The sequence below is a fragment of the Adiantum capillus-veneris genome, chromosome 16 (assembly GCF_014529385.1).
Source record: "Adiantum capillus-veneris isolate H3 chromosome 16, ASM1452938v2, whole genome shotgun sequence".
In the NCBI taxonomy this organism is placed as follows: domain Eukaryota; kingdom Viridiplantae; phylum Streptophyta; class Polypodiopsida; order Polypodiales; family Pteridaceae; genus Adiantum; species Adiantum capillus-veneris.
This window is the reverse complement of record NC_140946.1, coordinates 106,932,917-106,947,618: the sequence shown is the minus strand read 5'-3', so window position 1 is coordinate 106,947,618 and position 14,702 is coordinate 106,932,917. Positions and strand designations below refer to the sequence as shown.

The 14,702-nt window shown below is 42.5% G+C and overlaps 1 protein-coding gene across 3 annotated transcripts in view; it reads left to right on the top strand.

Annotated features, from left to right (window-relative positions):
- LOC147439595 (uncharacterized) overlaps positions 1–14,702 on the top strand; it is a 61,327-nt gene that overhangs the window by 25,000 nt on the left and 21,625 nt on the right. The window lies entirely within an intron of this gene.

Below are 14,702 nucleotides of genomic sequence, written 5' to 3'. Positions count from 1 at the left end.
CTCTTGGGATATCAATATACAAGGCTTACTCTAAGATATGCTAAGCTTATACCGAGATATACTAAGCTTCACTCAAGATAATTTACAATGAAGGGGAGTCTCCCTTTTATAGGAGATTGGGTGGCTTCCTTTACAAGCTTCACGTAATGCGCATTCTACAAAGTGGACATGTGGTCTTCCACTAAAGAAAAAGTGGACATGTGTCTTCCACTAAGGTGATCATGTGTATTCCACTAAAGTAGAATCTTCTTATGTGTTCCATTATGCTTACGCTTTTTTCCAGTCACTATGTGCTGGCACAGCTGTAACATTGTGGATGTCATCACTGCTTGTGTCACTAGGAGAAATAATATTATTCCACCCGGCCCGTGGGATGAGACGGCTTAGGATGTCAGCAAGGACGTTGCGGGTGCCTTTGATATGTTCATACTTGTAGTCCCATTGGGCAAACCAAGAGGCCCATCAGATGAGGCGTTTATCTTCGCTAGCATTTTTTGAAGTAAGAAATCCAGGGAAATCGTTGAGATCCATTCAGAGAATGAAAACTCGTCCCAAAAGAAATAGCCTGAATTTCTTGATGCTTAATTTTGCAGCAAGAATCTCCCTTTGAGCAGAGGGATAATTTTGTTCGGCTTTTAGCAAGGATCCACTTGCAAATCTGCAGACCATCATTTCTTTATGATTAATTGCTTCATAGAGAAATGCTCCCCATGGTTCAAGAGAGGCATCGGTGTAGAGGATAAGTTGTCCTTCACCTGGTAGCTTTAATGGGAGAAGTTGCTGACAGATTAGCTTGATTAACTCGATGGTTTTGCTGTGTGAGATCTCCCATTGTTTAGAACTATTCTTTGCTGTGATTGTTGATGTAGAAGGCTCTGAGGGCCCAATTTGAGTTAGATGGTTGGATTATACCTTTCTGCAGTAGTTCTTCTATTTCTCTGCGGCAAAGCTCATTATCGGAAATTGACATTCCTGGGTGGGAAGCTTTGGTTGGATTAACTTCAGGCATAGTAGGGAGAGTGATCATGTATTTTTCTTCATCCTAAAAGGCTAAGGGGTTGTCGGAGGTTCTTTGCATGATATTTTCTTTTATTTCTTCTATTTGGGTTTTGTATTTTGCTTTTTTTTTGGAACCACTATCTAAATTTGCTATCACAATAGTTGATAGAAACTAAACAGTTATTGATAGCATAGCTAGCTCTCTGCTTAATCGGAGCAGTATATCTTTTACCAAGAAAAGAGAAATGAAAGCTTGTTTCTGTGAATGTGCTAGGGGTTAGCTTTGATATTAGATCAAATCCAATTACTAGATCATAGCACATATCTGAACTGTGTAAGGATAGTCTAATAGGTAATCTAGCACTGCCTAGCTCTATCCATGCATAGACATATTCTCTGATTGTTGCCTTGGAGCCGTTACCATATTTTACCTGCCTGACTTCTGGATATTGCTTGATCATTATTGACGAGAATAAAGCTTTTTTTGCAAAGCTTCCTCCTGCACTTGTGTCAATTAAAGCATCCAGAGCAATTGCTTGAAAACCTTTTGGTTTGATTAGCAAACCTACAATAGGGATGGCCACATTATTTTCATTGATGATTTGTGTTTTGTTGGCCATATTCGTTTCTGTGGACTCCCTTGTTTCTTCGGACTGAGGCTTGGGTTGCTTGAACATGGTTATCAACTCTTTCAGATTTTTAATATCTTCTTCAAATAGTTGATTACCTTTTGAAGTTGGCTAAGCTGGCTGTTCTTTTGGAAGTAAGATATCCCATGGAATTGGAGCAGATGGAGTTGCGGTATTTGGAAAGAACTTAGAAGTTTGAGAAGTCTCACCCCCTGGAGAAAGGAAAGTGGTTTCTTTGGCAGTTAAATTGGCTTCCCATTTATGGAGAGCCTGCTGTTTTTCAAACAGAAGCTCACGTTGACGCAATTCCTGCTCTTTTTTACACAATTCTTTATAAGAGTGATCCTGTTTAGAACGGGATGTCGATGGAATATCCTGAGGGAAATCAGAATCTCCTTCATCAGAATTAGAAGAATTGGAAGGTGTTCTTCCTGGTGGCAATGTTTGGAGAGGTCGAACTTTGATTTTTCCTGAGACCAGATTACTGATGAAGTTGTGATCAAAGAGAGGCTGACTTGCTTTAATTTGCTTTACTTTCATTTTGGTGACTAAAGCTGGAATGACCATTTGTTCTAACGCTGGTGCTTTAGGTTTGTCAGCTTGATGTAGAGCATTTCTAAGTTGCTTCTAATAAGTAGATGCTTCTTTGGAAGTATGTTGAGAAGAGGTCTTCTTATCTGGTTTTTCAAATTCGAAGAAAGAATCTGAATTGCTTGAAGCATAGTCATCTGATTGGAACTGTTGTTTTCCTTTGGAAAATATTTTCCATTGTTGAGGGTTGAAGGGAATAGGCATGAAGTCTTCTAAGCTCATGACATTCATTGCAATAGGGCAATCTTGAAAGCTTGAGTCAGAGTCGAAGCTGCTTTCTTCTGCTGAAGGCACTTTGGTTTCAAGTTGAGCAATATTGAACTCAAAATGAGAGATATGAGAGGACGATATCTCAAAGTAGCTATATCCATCTTCAAAAATAATATTCTTGAATGCTACTGATTTTTTCTTCTTTGGACATTCTGAAGCCCAATGACCTTGTTTTCCACAAATAAAACATTTGTTGTCATTTTGGACTTACGTTTCTCGAAAAACCTGTGCTTGGGTTTCTTTCTATAATTTTTCTCCTTCTTTTCCTTCTTTGAGTGCTTGCAAGAACATTTTATCTTTTTGTCTGTGCATCCAAAATCTCTGGAGTAGTGATTTTGTTTGCAGAATTTCTTTGAAGGTTTGGAATCCTTCAATTCTTTTTGTGCCTGCTTCTGAATACAGAGTTCTTGTATGACTACCTGTAGAGCTTGGATTATATCTCCAAGAGTCATTGTTTGGAGATTTAGATTTTGGTTATCCAGCTTCTCAATAAGGAGCTTTGTAATTGCTTTTGGTAGCTTGCACACAAATTCTGCTTTGATTTGCCGAGAATGGTATTTTTGTGCTTTGTATATTAGATTTCTGCAATAAATACAAAAATCCCATATAGAGGAGAAGTTACAGATCTGAGCGTCATGAAAGGCTTGTAAGGCCACCGATGCTTGATCTTCTTGATGTCCAATGAATTCTTTGTAGATGCTCTCTATCAGTAGTAGGGTAACATTTCCCACCACCTTTTGAGGGTACCTGTAAAACCATTTACTGCAGCTTCTACTGCAGTTTGTTGTCGCATTCGCCCAAATAACATTTGCTGATAGATCCAATTATGGATGTATTCTAGAACAAGAATGATGTCCTCTTGTTCTAAATTATCAATGTTGTAAAAGGTAATGTTACCTACCTTTTTAATTCCTTGCACAAATTGGGGATGTTTAGAAGCTTGGGCTGCACTGGTAGAGGCTTCATCCGTAGGTTCATCATTTTCCATATGTAATGGCACTAGAGGGATGTCGGCTTGAGAATCATCAATCGCTGACTCTTCCTGAGAAAAAGGATTATCAATTTCTATTAGAGGAGATGGAAGATTGTGAGGAATGATTTGTGCTTGAAGACCATTGTAAATTCTTTCATCATAGAAAGAATAGAACTGATCCCAATCAGCATTGATAAGTGCTGGACCATAATCTTCCAACTCTATGTTCTGCATTGGTCATATCCCTATTGGCTCGAGTTGGTCATCAATCCATTGGTAGTCGATGGATTCTATGGTTACACCTTTGGGTTTTGTGGATGGAGGTTTATCTGCATTATCAATTAGTTTGTTGCGATTTTTGTGGCAACAAGCTAGAGTGTAAAGATCTCTATCATCTTCGTATGATAAGCCACTTCGTGGCTAGTAATAAAGCTGCTCCGCAGCTTTCCAGTCTTCCCACCCCGGTTCAATGTCTAAAGAACTATCATGTTCTTGATCAACAGTCATGACATTAAAGGAAATATTTTTTCCAGAGTGACCAGAGCGAGTATGCATTGAGGGTTTATAAAATGAGAAGGAAGGTAACTCAAGGGAAGAGGGAACTATTAAATCTGTATGTACAGAGGAGGGAGAGTTGTCAAGCATTTGTTGGAATTGAATTTTCATATGAGCAAGTTTATGAGTTGACTCAATAACTAACTTATGCAAGTCATTCAATTGCTTTTCAAGGAAATGCAGCTTGACAATATGGTAATTGCTTTGAAGCAATTCCGGGCGAGGTTTTGCTTGATCAGACATAGTTACATAAGGGGCTATAAAGGTTTTATCTGTGTCAGAGACAATAAAATCTTTTCCTTCAATCATGCAAAACTGGATAGTAAAAGCAGAGGAGGAAGAGTACACAACCAAGGTGATCAATGTGATAACCCTTTTTTAGGGCTGCTGCTTTGTCTTGTTGGAGGATCTCAGTAAGCTTAATAAAATGCATAAAATTGTCTAAGGAATAGATACTACTGACCTATTATCTAGATAGACAGTGGAGGCTCTAAGTTTAAATAAATTTTTATGTTTGTATACTTGATCGGGTTTGAGTTCTGGGATTTGCCATTGAGCAGAAGGTTCGGCTTCTTCTACAGCCATAGAGAGGTGTTGTGCGCTTCTTGCCGCACTGTCGAAGCAAGGGACTTGCCAATACACCGTATGCGAGCCACAAACGGCTCCAAGCACACAACAAGCCTAAACTAGCAAGCTCAAGAAAACAAAGGGTGTGTCACTCACCGCTCTACGCTCGCCTTCGTGGTGGATTCCTCGCCGCGATGAAGAAGAAGCTGCAGTCGTGCCGCGCTCAACCGCTTCGCCGCCGTCGTGCCTTCGTAATGCTCGATTGCACACACACTCTCCCTCTCTCTCTCTCTCTCACACACACACACACAAGGAGGTGAAGAAGAAGAAGAAGATGGAGATGGAGCAAGAGCACTCTTCAATTGCACAAATGAGAGAATGAGTAAAAATTAGGTTTAGTTGGCTTTTATAGGAGCTCACCCCATTCACACTTGGGCGCCCATGCTTAACCAACTAATCCCTTGAATGTCCAAGTTAAAGTGCGCCTCTCATCGGCGATCACTCTACCTTTCCCTATTGGACCGACAAGCCCGGTACCTGACTCTACCAAATACATAATACGCGTCCATCGTAGGTGATGGGTGTCCGTGTGCCATGAGGGTTAACATGCCCCCCTTCCTGATGTAGATTCCGTCCTCGGAAGCTATTGAGTTGAAGCTGGGTCGTCGAGGTGGAAGAGCATTTGAGATGAATGTCCTTAGCCTTCTTCAGTCACTGCAAAATCAAACAACATTGGCACAGTAATTGCATTCTCTTAAAAAGCATATGCAGTTTTAGGTAGACACATTGATTGGTAAAAGAATTTCAAACAATTTGTTAGCAATGAACATTAAATTGCAATGTAATCAAATGCATAAACAGATGTAAAGGCAAAAAATTAAACAAGTCTGGGGTCGCTAATTTGACGGTCGAAAAGCACTAGAGATCGAATATTAATACCATGGGTAAGCTTCTTAATTTTCTGTGGTCAATTAAGTTGTTTAATCGCGAGAGCCAAGTATTCATGTTCAAGGGCTGACTAGAGGCTATATCTAGAAAACCTTGTAGTTAAGCTACCATAAAAGGAATTTCTCATGAAATCATCGCCTGGCTGATTACTTTTTCTTTGACCCCCCAAGGTCTTTTCACAGTGATTCAATTATGATGTGTGTGCTTATTTTGTATGCCTTGGGTTTTTTGCTTTTCAAGGAAAAGCGCCCACACTGGGAACCTCTAAGGCTCTAGTACCATAGGCAATACATGTGAGTGAAGTACCAAATCAAGCTGAGATTTCTCTTCCAGCTTAAAATTTTACATTGTGGCACTTTGATTTTTTGTTTGTTCATTTTCATCATTTTAATTTTGTAACTTTGGGAGGTCATATAACACTGTTACCCTCCCCAGGCTCATCACATTAGTAAACTCCCTTTATAATACTTAAGCTAAAGGTCAATAGGGTCAAGCCCACTAGAAAGCCCTAGTACATTTCATACAATGCTGCCTAAATCGGATTAAGAACCTAAGTAACCATTGCTTATTAGGAAGGCATTCCCCATGGTATTAAGAGAAGATTTCTAATACCTAGCTTGGTCAAACTAGCTTAGTCGGACTGCTTGATTTTTAAACCTAGACAAGTGATTATGACAAAAGATTGCATTGAATTAAATGTTGGATACTAAGCAAATGCGCTGAATATTACGCTACCAATCACAATCAAAGCAGACAAACATGGATGCAAAAAAGATAAGGGCAATGCTAATGGATAAGAAACACCTGTTTGTGTTGATGGTCGCGCTTGATTTGAAGGTTCCATGAAGGTCCAAATCCTATCAATAGCAACACGCTCCTGTACACACTAGGAAACAAAAGGAATACCTCCAGGAGGCACATCAGTGGGAAAAATTAAAACTCCTAAAAAACAAACTCAAAACACAATCTAGACCCCTAACCTACCTATCTGTCACCCCTTTTAGAATCAAGGAAAGAGGATATTATATAAACCGGGTGGCCACCCTAAGGCTAGGCCTCTATCCTCATCATCTAGATAAATAAAATCGTTGTCCGTGAGGCCATAGTCTTCCTCGGTCTCTATTAGTTCCTCTTCATCATCCTCTTGTGCAAGCATGCTAATCAAGACCCTCGTGATGCGTGGATACTCATCTTGTGCAAAAGAATAAGCATGTGCCATTGGAGACACATTCGCCACTGGGTAGGGATCACTAGTTAGCCATAGACGTATCAGCCATTCTAACTCCTCAAAATTTCTCTCACATGCAAGGCTCTCTATCAAATCCCATTCGCAAGAAAGTATAGGGTAGCATACGTAGAACACTTGTTGAAAAGACAAGGGGTACCTTTCATCAAAAATAGAAGTGCATGCCTTTGGTGAAGTAGCCATTTCTGACAAGACAGATAGATTTGGTTAGGCCTTTAAAACATAAGAGTTGTTTTTGTGTGTTGCTTGACTTGACACGGTGAATTTGGACTTATATGTAAGATCTGATAGGGTGCTCTCTCATTGCTAGGCGCTCTTGCTCTTTACTATTTTTCTTTTTTTGTGAGTATAAGGCTATATATATACATTCCCTAAGATCGGAGATTAAGAGGTCAGGGAAAAAGGTTGAGAGGGAAGCAAGTGAATGATGGATGTCCACAAACACTCCCCTCTTCCTTGGGTAGATCATACCGTTTGAAATGAGCTTGTCACCCTTTGAAACCAATTGTTCCAGTTGGTAATAGGTGAGGATTTTTGCCAGTAGTTTTCTATTACCCTAGGTGCCTCGTCAAGTTGTAAGGGTGGTAAGGTACTCTCCCAGGATTTTATTTGCAACGTTGTTGTAGGTGGTGAACTTACCCCGGAAGGTGCAAACTCTTTCGTGCTTGGATGGATATGTACAGTGGTAGGTGGATGTTGTGTCGAAGCTTCTATTTGCATATAGGAACTACATGAAGAGCAAGAAGCTTCATTTGATTTCCCTGTTCCTGAGCTAGGTGGAACAAATCGTTCTTTCTTTGGTACCCAAACTAGCTCTAGAACGGGTATGTAACATTCCATGATTTTTTCCTTTCCGCGATTTTCAATTTGTTTTGGAGCCACAGGATTGGGTTTACATGGGCCAGGTGACAGGTAAGAGTACACTTTACGTTTGGGCACCCAGATTTGATCATTTCCTTCATAGTATCCTTGGGCTTCCAATAGTCGTTTAGGAATCCAACGCAGCGTTTCTTTACATTTCTTGGAGTGAGTGGTACGGTTCTTACTAGGTTTCCGTTTTTTTGCATCAACCATGCTCACTACAGAGGTTTTAGGGACCCACTTGTATGTTTTCTCTGTTACATTAGGATGAGTCTTGTCGGAAGCGATATGCATTGCTTGTAGCATATTTAAGGGTATATGCATTTCATCCCCCTCAGGTGTTACCCAGGTCGTCCCCCTATTTCCCCAAGTGTCTATGGTTGATGCTAGGTGGACCCAGTCTACATTGTCTGATTCCGTCATACCCGGTAACACATCCATGTAAGGAGAATCTTGGCCAATGTCTGTATCCTTCTTACAAGTGTAACAATATTGTAGTGGGGTCGAGTGAACTGTGGTGTCAGAGCGATGATCAATAATGGTTTTACTCCCTAAGGGGTGTACCTTACCAGTCACCAAATCCACTCTAAGGACAGAGTCTTGGAATTGCAAATAGACATGATTTTTAGACCAATCGTGAACCATTTGTGCTTCCCTCATGAATGGTCGTCCTAAAATCATTTCATATGACATAAGGTGTTTAGAGAAATCCATTACAATGAACGTATGTCGTACCTTGTGTCCTAGAACTTTGATCTTAAGATCCTTGAGCATCCCCATAGGTTTGGCTATGGTACCATTTGCCATCTTTACCACAATGTTAGTAACACTGAGGCGGGGTTTTCCCATGGATTCCCAACAATCTTTTGTAACGATGCTAACTCCTGCACCACCATCAAGAATTCCCTTTATAGTTAATCCCTTGGTAGTGATGGGTAGGGTCGCATTAGACTCGTCGCCTTCAAAATACTGGCCTAATTCGTTAATGGGTACCTCTATCACAGACTCGTGTCCATCTAAGTCAAGTGATTGCACATGATTTTCCTCATCAATCATAATCGAGTCAGGCCTATTTGGTTGCGCAAACTGCGGTAATCCCGTTCGTAGCTCTCCGTTAAGGAATGCTCGAAGTGCAAGGAATAACTCAGGATCTCCATACAGCTTTGCTATGATCGTGGTTCGGACCTCAGAAGACATGAAGTCCACTAGTTTGGCAACATTCATTGGCGTTTTGCAGGGTGTAGGTCCTTGACTAGGAACTGGTGAGGATGGAATCTCATATTCCTCAATGGGATCAGGTATTCCTTCGTTAAACATCCTTTCCAACAAGAAAGGTGTATGCTCACTTTATGATGTCCTGTCCTCACTCCCTTCTTGGATGATACTAGATATGGCTAACGGTCTATGGTTCATGTGGGGTGGATGAACTTGCGTGGGAAACACTGTGTCATGAATTTTGATATGCATGGGTTCTGGTTCTAGTTTCCTTTGAGTCTCCTCCACTAAACCTCTTAGATGTTTCACCTGCTTAATCTCGTCTACAGGGTTTGGGTACGTCCCAATCTTCTTTTTACGATTCTTCCCTTTTTGCCCCTGCGGTTTATCTTGGGGGTCTTGGATTGGATTTGGAAACACTTGTGGTGTTTTCAGAGGCTCTTTATGGTTTTCTCTCATTCGGTTTTCATTTGGTTCCATGTTACGGTTTTCTTTGTCGGTCTTTCCCTTTGTGGTATTGGTTCTAGTCTCCATTGTCTCGACTGAATCTGAATCATCCTCGAGGTCATTCATATACACGGGGTCATCTCCTGTTCCTATGTTTGTTTTGGAACTTGGCTTTGAATTTTCCGTATTCTGCGACTTCTTCCTTCGTGTCTTCTTTTTCTTTGCTTGGATAACTGACGCGGTATCTCTCTCTTCGAGGATATGTCTTGGCCCTTGAAGCATGGACCGTGTAATCGCATAAGCGGGTGCGACGGGTGGTATTGGTGACGTCACACTAGCAATTTCGACCAAATTCAGGGGTGTGATTTTAGGCGCATTTGGGTTATAGGGGCATTGGGCAATCAAGTGATCTATGCCACAACGATTACATGTGAGTATTGGCATTGCAGACGTGCTCCCTTGATTCACTTGCATCTGTGCAGCATTCTTTTGCAGCCTAATAGGGCACTCCGCTACTCGATGTGGTCCACCACACTCGTAGCATTGAAGAGGTGGCCTCCTAGCCTGGGTGTTGATATTTTGACCTCTGGATGCGAGAGCAGCAGCTTGATAAACCGGCTTGACTTGTCCCCAACAATCTTCCATGTAGTATATAGGACACTCTTCCAATGTATCAAGTCCGTAGGCAATACTGGTGTCTATTTCCTCCTCACAGCCATCTGGATAAGCATTTGATGGCTCGCAACCCACTTGGTTCATAGGGGCGACTCTTGGATGCGGGGGTTGCGGTCCTAGCACAGGAGGTGGTAGCGGTGTAGCTTGTACAACATTTTGAGATCTAGGGACCATGTGTTGCGGTAGTTGCTCAACAGGTGGAGTAGGCATCAATACAGGAGCTCGAGGCGCATCCGTCCAGGCTACAGGTGGTCTATTTGCCATCATACGTTTGATCATTAAACAATCCTTAGCTTGGTGACCATACCTACCACATGCGTTGCAAGTTCCATTAAATTTTACTCTAAACGTAGGGCACTCACTAGTGCTATGTGGACCTAAGCAAATGGAACACCATTGTTGCTCCCTTCTTGGATACATGTGACTATTTTGAGGGGGTCGATTATCCTTAAGAGACTCTTGGATTGCCTTGGTGAGGTCTGTCAAGAATGTCTCAAATACCTTTGGCTCATTGGCAATGGGCTTTGTAGTCATGGGTTCATACTCAATGGCTTGTGAGCTAGTGGATCTCGTGTCAGTAGACACCCTCATGCCTGCTATCATCAAGTTGTCCTCTAATTGGATTGCATTGGCAGTGATATCTTCCCAGGTTGTGATACCTCTAATCACTAGTCCATTATAGATTCCTTCATTCCTCAATCCTCGAATGAATCGATCAAGCAGTTGGTTATTGTTGAAGCGCTCATTTACAGGGCAACGAGAGTTTAAGTGCTTCAGACGACTAATGAAGTCCCTTACTGACTCTCCTTCCTTACGTTCGGCCTTCTGTAGCTGAGATGCTACACCCCAAAGCACACCTTCTCGTATGTACTCCTTTAGAAACAACCTTCGAAGGGTAGGGTAGATTGTTTTCTCGTCCACCCTTAGGGTCCTATACCAATCTCCAGCCTTCCCACTTAATGTCAAGCTTAAGGCATTGCACTTATGTAGTTCGTTGTGTTCCCCTAAGGAATCACATACTTGTTCAAACACTTCAATGTGTTTCCTAGCATCTTCATCCCCATTGAATTTTTGCGTGAGTTTGGCAATTTGTACTGCCTTACTTCTAGGCTCTCTATCAGATGCATGACGCATATTTTCCGCGATAGATCAACCTATGGTTTGAGCAAACGCTGCCAAGTCACCTATGTGAGGAGGCAGGGCCGGTGGAGGTACTCTTGGAATCATATGTGGGAGAGGGACGGGTGTCGGTCTTGGCATATGTGTAGATGATGCAGGATATGGAACATAACCGGGCATAGGTCCACTCGGATAAGAGCTAGGGAGCGGCACTCGAGGAGCATAAGCAAGTGGTACAATTGGAGGTGTGGGGGCCATGTGTGCATAAGGGGCTAGAGGCACATATGGTCGAGGCCCCATATTAGGTACTACGACACTAGGTAGTGGCACTGCGCTAACCGTAGATGTCATCGGTACATTCTCTGTCAGGCTTATCCCTGGAGTGAGCACTGTGTTTTCCTTGATAGAGGGTTGAGCCAAGTTAGGGAAGCTAAAGTTTTCGCTCGGAGGCTCAGATTGCATAGAGACCCCAGGTGAAATGACGTAAGATGGGTCCATGGGGCTCATTAGAGGAGTCTCCATTTGTGATAGAGTAGGCTGTTGAGCCTTGCTCGTATCCAGAAATCTCATGGGGCCAGTTGAGAGTATATTTACCCCTCGGTTTTGCCTTTCTGATTGAATAATGCCATGGATAACATTACAGATCATTTTCTGTTGATCTTCGATGCTCGTGGCACTAGAGGTGGATTGTACAATCTCTATCCATCCTAGATGGTAGGCGTGGCCAGAGTGTAGATCCGTCAACACCTCAGTGTGGAGGTCGTATGTCCAATGATCATTAATGAACAATCCTTCTAGAGTCGACGTGTTAACGGTTTCTTGTGAGGTAGAAGCAATGTTGCTCCCCGTGGTTTTACTTGCCACCAACGGTACTCTAGAGGGAACTTCTGAAGGAGGCAGCTCAACAGGGCCTTCTTGGTAAGAAGTTGGTAGGATATCCACATGGACACTCTTTGGGGGTGTGGGGTCCACGTGCGATGTGAAAGGAGATTCCACTTCCCCACCCCCTTCGCGTGCTTCATCTGCATCAGGTTCCGAGCGAGTAGCTCTACCTAATGTTTCCATGAAACGGCTAAACATACTAGTACTAGGCTGTGGAGCTTCGGGAGGTGCATGGCCTTCTCTCTCAGTGTTTTGGGTAGGGTATGCTTCCATGATTTCTGAGTCGGAGGAGGAATCACTAGCGGCTATTTTAGGGTCTTGGGTGGTGCTACCTTGTGTCCCCGCTGAGGGTCTAGAGCTTATCGTGGATGGGTAATGGGTGTCCGTATGAACAGAGGCACCCTCAATATGCTCGTGTTCTAGCACCCGCCCAGAGCGCAAGTGCATGTGCTTTTGATACCCTAAGGTGTCAAAAAGCTGCTCTAGGAGGCCTTGTGACTAGTTTTTAGTGTGTTTTTTGTTTGTTTTTTTGCTAGATTTTTTAGAGCGTGTCGTGGAATGGGCCGTGTGATAGCTCAAAACGAGCGTATCGGTCAGAGGGTCGTGCCGTGCTTTACAGCCCTCCGTTTGGTCACTCTATGCCCTCGGAATCCTTAAAACTGTCAATTTCCAGTAGGGAACTAGGCCCAAACTAGAAAGTCTAAGGGTGCAAGTGGGAAGAGAAAGGAGGAGAGTGGAGGACTTGTCCCACATGCTCTCATTCTCTCTTGAGGGAGTAGGGTATATATATAAGAGTGAGTCTAGTATATATCATAGGACTGAGGCCTGAGGCCTGGGCCTGGGCCTGGGCTTGGGCTTGGGCTTGGGAAAATGATCCCGATCCCGATCTATCTTTTATACAAACCAACCCGTCCGTTTTAAGAGTCACGTTTTTTATTTTCGAAAAATTTCGCCGCCCGCTCACTCGCGTTTTTTTATTTCCGTTTTTTTTTTTTTTTTTTTTTCAAAATTATTTTTTTTTCTCAAAAAACTTTTTTTTTTCCAAATTTTTTTTTTCTTTTTGTTGATGCAGAAAATACAGAAATTGAAAAAAATGCAGAAAAACGCAGAAATTGCAGAAAATGCAGAAAAAACGCAGAAATTGCAACAAATTGACAGAAATGCAGAAAATTGCAGAAATTGAAAACACCGAACTTGAAAATGCAGAAATTGCAGAAATTGAAAAAACGCAGACAATAGCAGAAACTGAAACTTGACAGCAATTGCAGAAAACGCAAAAAACAGAAATCTTCCACACACTCCTTCCCTGCCTTTCCTATGATAGAAATTGCACCACAAGGAAGCGTAAAGTGCTAACCGAGCTTAGTGTAGGGCATATCCCCGGCAGCGGCGCCAAAAATGTGCGCTCCTTGCCGCACTGTCGAAGCAAGGGACTTGCCAATACAGCGTATGCGAGCCACAAACGGCTCCAAGCACACAACAAGCCTAAACTAGCAAGCTCAAGAAAACAAAGGGTGTGTCACTCACCGCTCTACGCTCGCCTTCGTGGTGGATTCCTCGCCGCGATGAAGAAGAAGCTGCAGTCGTGCCGCGCTCAACCGCTTCGCCGCCGTCGTGCCTTCGTAATGCTCGATCGCACACACACTCTCCCTCTCTCTCTCTCACACACACACACACACAAGGAGGTGAAGAAGAAGAAGAAGATGGAGATGGAGCAAGAGCACTCTTCAATTGCACAAATGAGAGAATGAGTAAAAATTAGGTTTAGTTGGCTTTTATAGGAGCTCACCCCATTCACACTTGGGCGCCCATGCTTAACCAACTAATCCCTTGAATGTCCAAGTTAAAGTGCGCCTCTCATCGGCGATCACTCTACCTTTCCCTATTGGACCGACAAGCCCGGTACCTGACTCTACCAAATACATAATACGCGTCCATCGTAGGTGATGGGTGTCCGTGTGCCATGAGGGTTAACAGGTGTGCAAAGGAGTTGGTCACTTTTGACAAAGATCTGTTCAAGAATTCCATTGAATGTTTACTTGCCATTGAGTCTTGGGGTAGTAATTTACTACGGGAATGTACTGCGGGAGTTTACTTGAGGATTTGATGCCTGTGGCTCGGCTCTACACTCTTAGATGCCGACGGCGACCGTTAGACCACACGACCACGCGACCTTGCGTCACAACACGATTTCGGAAAACACCAATTGATTCTTTGGCAAACATTGTTGAAAGAGAACAAACACTTTGCTAGCCTTCTTAGTAGTATGAAAGATAGCCTTTGCTTAATGATGGCACGAGATTAATTAGACACCAATTAATGACTGAGTAATGACTGAGTAATTACTCTGATTATGGCTCTGATACCAAAATACGCACACTATAAAGATTGCAAGCGGAAGGAGTATATTAAGATGCTTTCGACATACAAAGTATGGACAAGGTGTGCAGGGGATCGCTATAGAAGTTGAAAAGTAAGGAATTACAACATAAGGCTATGCCTCTCTTGGGATATCAATATACAAGGCTTACTCTAAGATATGCTAAGCTTATACCAAGATATACTAAGCTTTACTCAAGATAATTTACAATGAAGGGGAGTCTCCCTTTTATAGGACACATAAGAAGATTCTACTTTAGTGGAATACACATGATCACCTTAGTGGAGGACACATGTCCACTTTTTCTTTAGTGGAAGACCACATGTCCACTTTGTAGAATGCGCA